The 9103-nt window shown below is 40.7% G+C and overlaps 1 long non-coding RNA gene across 1 annotated transcript in view; it reads left to right on the top strand.

The window, feature by feature from the left end:
* Positions 1–1548: 1548 nt before the first annotated feature.
* The window catches only part of LOC130921321 (uncharacterized), a 97818-nt gene continuing 90263 nt past the window's right edge, over positions 1549–9103 (top strand). The window contains exons 1-2 of the long non-coding RNA XR_009064331.1: positions 1549–1711; positions 1794–1849. This is a non-coding gene — a long non-coding RNA (uncharacterized LOC130921321). The remainder of the gene's footprint in view (positions 1712–1793; positions 1850–9103) is intronic.

Raw genomic sequence — 9103 nt, 5'->3', positions numbered from 1 at the left:
AGTCTTCAACACTCAAACAAGACAGGGAAAATTATTTGACTAGATTTAAGAAGAATGATCTGATTAAGACGTCATAAATTTAAAGCATGCTGAATGCATTACTGACTGGATGACTTCTTTGTGTGGTTTGGTGCATGTTACAATTATCAACTAACCACTGTGCCGTCATGATAAATATGCTTACTTGACATCACTTGTCCAAATGTCCTTGGTAAAACTGATGTGATCGGCATGTCTTTCACGAAGAATCGTGGTCGTATAAACTGCATTATTTTTTCATTCAGGGGTTTGGCTATCGGGTCATTTCGGGAATTTCCTCCCGCCTGTGCCCTTCAGTCCGTCCGGCCGCTGAATTAGCACCCGCGCCAGGCCTCTCTTGAACAGGTGTGGCGGTGGCAGCTAAATTCGTACCAGATATCCGCCCGCCCCGGCTGGCTCGCTGCGGCGTATTCGGTTAATGGCTCTGCTCTGCCCGCGTCGGGCGCGGGGGCGGGGGCCTGCCGGACCGGCGGGCTTCGTCGACAGACAGCTACTTGTCGACTATCGGTCTCGTGAGGTGTTTAGCCATAGATGGGAGTATATCACCTGCTTTGGGCTGCATTCCCAAACAACCTGACTCCGGGAGGACCGCAGCGTCTCTGTATCGTCACAAGCCCCGTAGCTTCCTTTATAGTTTGTGTTTACAATAGCTTTAGCATTCGCGCTAGCAGCAGCCTCGTATTCGTTCCAAAAATCTTTGTGAAGCAGTTTTAAATGGCTGCTGGGTTAGTGGAGTTCAATGAGGACGCTTTCTTTACGCCTCGTGGAACTTTTGCATTTCGTGTTTTGTAGATGGCGAGAGCGTTGTTTATTTCATTTCACACACGGGAAAATCAACGCACGCTAGTGAGAGCGCTTCAAAACTGATAACACCGCCTCCTCTATGACGCCGTACTCCTCAACCCCTCCTCCCACAGGGGCTTCAGAGAGGGGAGGGGTTGAGCAGGCGGCGGTGGAGAAAACGGCTTGGTTGCGCACATTTGGAGGCTAAATCGAGTATATAATTATCGGATTGCATTATCGGTTGATTTAAAAAAAATTTTTTAATCTATTATCTGTGTGACGTCATAATTGCCATTATCGGCCGATAATTATCGGTAACCGATATTATCGTGTATCTTTAGTATGTATGTCTATATATATATATATATATATATATTTTTTTTTGTAGTGGGTTATATTACAGTAAAAAAAAATTTTGTACATAAGTACATTTTTTGGATGACTACTTTTACTTGAGTAATATTATTTTGTAGTAACGCCACTCTTACTTGAGTAAAATATTTGGCTACACTACCAAACTGTGCGTTACACCTGCAATTTTCAATTTTCATAATCCCTTTATGTTGTCTGTAGCCCAGAGAAAAATACTGTATTGAATGTTATAGCCAATAACAACACTAGAGGGCATAAGCGACATTTGAATAAGTAATTTTTATTTTTTATTTTTTTGTTAGTCAGAGACTCACGGCTGTGACGTCAGCGTATGCGCACTTCCATTTTGAACGTTTGCCTTTCTAATTGAGGGGACGAAGTTTTTGTGAGCTCTAGGGAAAAAAAACAAACAAAAAAGCAAATTGACAGATGCATCAGCTGCTGCTGTGTGGCGTGTCTTTTGCTCAATGCGAATTCGGACGGTCGTGTGGTGAAAATACTGAGCAGAGAGCACTCGGTAAGATGTGGAAACACACTTGGCTAATTCGCTAATGCTAAATTTACATTCATGGCTAACTGCTAGCGCCTTATTCATGCAGGCCAAAAGCCTTGTGTGAGAGCAAGAGGACCAGGCGTCGTCAGTTAAGAATATTCGGTGAGATATTTTTATTAAAATCTACTGCTGTTTAAAATTTTATAAATTTTACTGTATTTTCCAATCGAAAGGGGGAAAAAATGTAATTTATGTTTTTGTGTCAAGGAAAATGTATCATTTATGGCATAAAAAATGCTTGTGAATGAATAGAAGTTTTATTGTCGAGTTTTGACACTCAGTAATGTTTGAAAAAGTTGTACAACATGAATGAAACTAAAAAGATTGTACCCCAGGACCTGTGTTAAATACAGTTCAGGACTTGTTTTCTGATTTGATTTGATAAAACGAGATTGACAATTCTGGAATAACAGACAGACTCTCTGTATGGTAGGACTGTGTCAGTCATCAGACTGTTACATATATATATTTTTTTGTTCCAAAGAGTGCACTCCAACGAACATTGGGGGGAAAAAAACTATTGCAGCACTAAAACTTGGGGCACTGAATTAGTTGCAATCGCAGCTAATATTGTATGATTTTGACTTTGACAAAAGAATTGACTGCTACTCAAAAGAACTATTTTTGTTTTTTATTACTTGTTCAGTGTGTTTAATGTTAAAAGTATTGTGTTGTTCATTAAAAAATATACGCAAATAGGTTTCTAACCGCGTAAACCTGATGTTTGATGTGGTCATTGTATTTAAACCAGTCAAGCCGAACCTAGAACACAGCTCCTATCGTTATACATACAGAAGGGTATAGATAGGGGCTTCGTGTCCCTTTATTATTACTAAATAACAGCTGCATCTCTCAGGAAAGTATTTTTTATCTGCCATTCAGTTCTATTGCCTTCATGTTACACAAACCCAAGTAGCACTGGGCTATACTGTTAGTACATATATAAATAGTGATTGTAATTCGATTAGAAAAAAGCTTCGAATCAAATTTTGCTGCTTCGAGTGTTCGTTTAATTAGTGGCGTTGTAATGGTTTGTTTTGAAAGTCTTTGCATTTAGTTTTATTGATTTGGGTGGGAACAGTGAATATGACATAACTTATTTAACATGGCTGGATCCAGCTGCTCCCTGTTAAGACCAACAGAAGATAAGTTTTTGTTTGAGCTAATGTTTTTTTATGCATTCATAATTGAGTTTGTAGGTATATTTAGTAGAGGTGTGCAAAATTTCCGATTCTTAGATTATTCGCGATTCGGCCGTGGAAGATTCGAGAACGATTCACAAACATCCAAATTCCGATTATTGAAATATGCGAAGTAAAGCGGAAGTACACAACACTCAGCATGCTGCGCGGTCTTCGGGACGGAACGGAGCGAGAGTAGCTAAACATCATGCTTCCCATTACCCGGCCCCTCGGATAATGCCAATGCTCAACTCACGGCGCTAGCTCAACTCATGCAACGAGATAAAAAAACACAACAACATACCTGACTGCTGCCGAAAAGCTGCTACAAGTACATCCATATAATGTTACGGTGGATATCATTTATATAGGACTAGATTTGGTAGTGTTAGCAGCACATCTACAAAAAGCTAGATGCGGGCGTTATAAACGGCCGCCATCTTAAAGCAGTACACTTCCCTGCAAGGCTGTTGTAGCGAACCTTCCAAGCAAACCTAATTAACTTTTTATCTAAAATACTCCTAAATCGGTAAAATATTGACTTGAATCTATCTTTAAAATAGTTTTAAAACTTTCACATGTCGAAAGTAGACAAAAGGGAAATTATGGAATAACGGGAGCAATTTTAACAAATTTAACGGTTGATTCACAACATTAAATTAATTGAATGTAGTTTAAAGCTGCTGATACAGAATGGGGACTGGAGTTTTTTATTTAATGTTATTTTTGTATATTTGTTTACCGATATATGTTAACTTGATACTGAAATAGTAGTGTGGTTTAGCCTGAGTATTTTTGAACAATTTTGGAACTAATGTACAAAACATTGAAAAAAAAAAAAAAAAAGAGAAAAAAAAAGGAGGAGGGTGCATCAATAATCGTTTTATAATCGAATCGGAGCCTCTGAATCGTAATCGTAATCGAATCGTTAGGTGCCCAGAGATTCCCAGCTCTAATATTTAGTCATTTTTGGGAAGATTATGTGTTTTAATGATTAAGAGCAAGGTAAAAAAAAAAAAGTTAGCATTTTATAGCATCTAAGCTAGCGGACTATTGCTATTCAAGTTAGCCAATTGTTCTTTTGTTTACTTAGATCCTCATTTTTTATTTTAGGCTCAGGTATTTTAATTTATTCTTAAATAAACGTGCAATTCTGCATGGTATGAAGAAACACTAGAAAATGTTATTTTGTATTCACATGTAATGCTCTTTTGAAAGTGCAATCCTACCAAGCCTTGGTTTTCCATCTCCTAAAATTGATTTTGCAGCGCATTAAATGTTTGTAATCTGATTATTCAATTATTCGAACTCATTAGTTGATATATTATTCGACTACTAAAATAATCGATAGCTGCAGCCCTAATATAAATTTCAAATAGATATGCGGCAAAACGCTTTCTGAATTTAGTTGTTGATGGGCTAATGTCAATTGTTCACTTGGGGCCCCAAGCAATAGTTTACTCTATTGCATTCTCTGCCCTTGATTTTGCTATGACTTTCTGCATTGACCACACCATCTGTACAGTATGTCCCTGAGAGATCTGCTTGCTCTTCAGCCGGCATTCACTGACTGTAGACATAGAGTGGACATCCAAAGGGTGCTTGCTCTTTGCAGAAAGTAGACATAACAGCAGGGGAACTGACCTTAGTGTCTGGACTGAATCTCTGCCTGTCACAGCACGTGAGGCAAAGGTGGGCCACTGCGACAACCTGACGCTGTCATGGCTGACACTAGTTGGGCGAATGGCCCTGTAAAAAATGGCAATAAAACGCAAAGTAAGAGGAATGTACAGTTCTTTATCAGTATTTGATTAAATCAGCTTTTAAAGTGACTGACACCATAAAAAAATCTTAAATAGCATTATTATTGGAAGGAAAATCATATTTTGAGACGATTCGACTAATAATTTGGCAAAGCGCAGATGACGAGAAAAGTCTTTTAATCTGCCGTTAAGCCCTGCCTGTCATTATAGCGCTCTAGCGCCTCCACATGGATGATGACATCGGCGGAGTAATGATTTCAGAATTCAGTCCAATGGAGAAGGAATCGTTTTTCAGCAATTCTGGTTTATGTGTGAATCTTTCGAGGGATATTGTCGATCCAGAGGAAGCCTGTGGCATACAGCCATATATGTTTGAGTCGTATTTGGAGGAGGAGGAAGGTTCAGAATGACAACCAAACAGTGGGTTGATGACTACAGCATACTGTAAAAAATCTTCATTGTTTTCTTTCTAATCCAATATTTTTACAGGATGTTCTTTGGCTCTCGGTATTTTTCCCCGATTGCTAAATAAATTGTATGGTCATGACAAATAATATGAAATTTTAAAAATGCATTTATTCAGTACGACAGGGCTATATTAGTGCATAATGGTCAAAACTACCGACTTCTTAAACTTCCCGAACGGTATTTTATGCCACCGGCGTTAGTCCGGCTTTTGTCATTTACCTTCCAAGGCATCGGAGACTGAAGAAAGAGCGTAAACAAAACAGGAGGTGTGACAGCTAGGCGACATGCTAACCTAAACCGAACGGCTCTTACAAGCAGTGTTGTTAGTAATGGCGTTAGAATACAACGGCGTTATTTTCTTCAGTAGTGAGTAATTTAATTAATTTTCTCATCTTGGCAACGCCATTACCGTTACTGAGGCGGGATGGGCGTGCGTTACAATGCGTTACGATGTTGGTTGACTGACGTGAGAAAAGTCTGGAAAAAGACGGACTCACGGAGATGAGAGAGCAGAGCAGGAGTGGGGAGGAGGCAAGGGAGTGTGACGCGGCTGCAAACGCGATGCTACTATGCGAGGTGGCTCCAATAATACCTGACTGTAGCCAATAGCCTGCAAACTACGCCCACATGATGCTTCGGTAGATATCACTTATATACAGAACTAGATGCAAATGACAGACACGACGGCATTAGCAACATGTATGATAAAGAACTAGATGTGTTGGTAAACAGCCGCCATCTTAAGGCAGTACTTTTCATGAAGGCTCGGTTGTAGAGAACCTTCCTTGCTCCTAAATCGGCAAAACTTAACTTAAATCTATCTTAAAATGATGAAGCAGTTTTAAAACTTACACATGTCGAAAATAGACAGAAGGGAACTAATGCAATAATGGGAGCAATTTTAACACCTTAAACAGTTGATTCACAACATTAAATGACTTCCACACATAGCAAAGGTTACTATCTAGTTATCGCAATATCCGCAATACCCCTGTGTCTAGTTAAGTTTAGAGTAAAGAATTGGGCTAGTTTTGCCAATTGTGCCAAAAACCCTTTAAACTTCACATTGTGTGACCTGTTTTTTGAGAAAAAACATGAAAATTATCACCAGTTACTTTGCCAAGTAACTAATTACTTTTCTATTCAGGTAACTGAGTTACTAACACAATTACTTTTTGGGAGAAGTAATTTGTAACTGTAATTAATAACTTTTTAAAAGTAAGATTAACAACACTGCTTACAAGTCTCTTTTTCGCCTTTCAAAAACAAAAAAATCACACAAAACTACCCCGACTCACATCAAACATGGCGGTGGGGTTGATTGTCTTCACCGATCGGCCAGCCCACCGCGGCGAGCAAGTTTCGGCTGGTCGTTTTGCTGCGGCCCTGGCAGGCGGGCAGTGCTTGTCGCTGGGATGCAGAAGGGATGCCCAAGCCTTTTGGGGGCCCTAAGCAAAATAATGCAAAGGGGCCCATATTTTTGGCCCACCATTTCGTCACAGTGTACTGTGAAACCCATACATGCTATCTAACCCATACGTCCATATTTTGTATATTAATCAGATTTTGTTGCACTGCATACTTCAAACTTCACCCCAAATGATTGTCAGTGCTTACAGTAGATGGCGCCAAACCTTTTTCTAAAAGAGGAAAGAAAGAAGTTAACGAAGAACTTTTTTTTTTTTTTTTTTAAAGCTTGTAATCAAGTATCAAAACTCACAAAAGTCAAATGAAGCAAACTGTAGTAAACAAAATAGAATATAAATTAAACAATTGCCAGATTGGGAGCCCCCTAGTGGTCAGGGGCCCTAAGCAGCTGTATTGTCTGAGTATAGGCTGGGCCGGCCCTGCTCGGTAGACAAACCGGCCGACGTCGGAGCGCGTGGCTGCCCAAGCCGAGTATAGCGGGCGCGCGAAGAGGACCGAGGGGGCTGGAAGTCTGGACACAATCAAGAACCGGATTCAAGAGCGGGGCGCTCTCCAAACCCAAGCCGAGGACGGTGGTCTCTTGCCGGGCACGGGAAGAGAACCGAGGGGGGTGGATGTCTGGACGCAATAAAGAACCGGAGACGAGAGCGGGGGCTCCCCGGGCCCAAGCCGAGGCACGCCTTTATCGGCCGGCAACCATGGTGTTGGCCATCGTTGGCCCTTCTCGGTGGACAAGGAGCATTGTTACCCACAAAATGCGAGCCACCTCCTTATTAAAACGTGGGCCATGATCCCAGTATTTGACATAATATAAAACACGTAGCTTAATCAATTCCTTGTCGGTCCAATGGTCCTACAGATGTCGGACTTGTTTTGGCCATTATCCGCGTTGAACAGGAACTTTTTAAAAACCAATAAGGCTCAAATGCCTCTCCCTGCTGGTAAAGTATGAAATAAAAATGTTTTTTGCTCTCATAGGCAGGGTAATGTTTATCCAAGTGGGCAGAGCTGGGTGTCAGAAGGCAAGGTCAGGTAATGTAAAGATAGAGAAAGGCGGCTTGTTCTCCGCTTTCTAATTTATTATATTATTATAGTGGTGGGGAAAGAAATGATCCAACATCCTCAGAATTTATTGCTTCCAAGAGAGAGTGTCTCATGGGGCGACGCCACCTTAAATCCCTTTAACCACTCTCAGTGCTCCCTTGGATGCCACTCGAAGGGTGATTGTATGATGATGTGTGCACATTCACCAAAGAGGCACATGACTTAATCCTACCCCGCTCACCAGGATAAGACAATAGTCTTATCGTCCTTTCTTCCCTGATGTGTCCTTTGCCTCTTTCTTTTCTTGAGAAACTATTCAAGCATTGTCCCTTGGTCCAATTCTTGTGACACTGCTCAGCCGCACACTTAATGCCTTATTATTCTCTCGTTAGGCTTTTCATCTCTCGCACCAGCAGAAGGGCAAACATGGATTCTGATTCTTTATTGCAGGCCTGTGCTCCAGATTCGAGTCTCTTTCCAGGGGATTTCAGTGCCTTCCTCGGACGTGCTATCAGTCGTGTGCAAGGTGTAATGTTCTGATATCATAGTAGGACGTATCACTAAAGCTGTTCCAACGGGAGGAGAAACTTATGTGGGCATACTTGAGCTCGTAAAAGTAAAGTAGGCCTCGTGAAATATGAATGGCACAAACTGCACACCAAGATGGTTTTCCAATTATTTCTTGTATAGGGTTCACAAGTCACATTTCCAGCGATCAGTTCAGTTCACTTCGCTTTGGAAAAGTATGCATTTTTTTTATGTTTCTATTGTCAAAAGTTGTCAAACTAGTCAGCGTTTTTGGCACCTTCCCGTGGGGGTGCAAAACACAGCGCCCGGACTGCATTTTGTTGATTGGTTGTCACTCCTACGCCACCACTTGAACAGGATGAAAAAAGCTTTTAGTGTATGAATTCATATTTACAAATACAGTGGTACCTGTGCTTAAGAAATAATAAATTCTGGAAGTAGTCTTGTAACCTGAAAATTCGAGAGAATATGTTCCAATCCACGGTAAAATCAGTTTTAAATTTACCAAAAACACATTGACACAAGTCATTGACAACAGTATGTCTCGCGCTAGCCATGTTGAATAAACTCCGCTCTCCTCGTATGTTTACTTCCGCGCGCAAGTCCCTCGTCCCACCCGTCGCTGATTGGTCCACACTGCTGTCTGTTTGCTGTGGCTTGCTCCGCCCTGGAAATATTATCCGCTTAATGGTGGCCAGACTCAATCGCTGGAACAGCGGTGAGTCTGGAGTACCAGGCTAGGTGTAGCGAACCTTCCAAGTGAACCTAATTAACTTTTTATCTAAAATACTCCTAAATCGGTAAAATATTGACTAGAATCTTTAAAATAGTTTTAAAGCTTTCACATGTCGAAAGTAGACAAAAGGGAAATTATGGAATAACAGGAGCAATTTTAACAACTCTTAACGGTTGATTCACAACATTAAATTAATTGAATGTAGTTT

This window comes from Corythoichthys intestinalis, chromosome 9 (genome assembly GCF_030265065.1).
Source record: "Corythoichthys intestinalis isolate RoL2023-P3 chromosome 9, ASM3026506v1, whole genome shotgun sequence".
Taxonomy (NCBI): Eukaryota; Metazoa; Chordata; class Actinopteri; order Syngnathiformes; family Syngnathidae; genus Corythoichthys; species Corythoichthys intestinalis.
The sequence above is the reverse complement of the archived record's forward strand: the minus strand, read 5'-3'. Positions and strand labels throughout refer to the sequence as shown.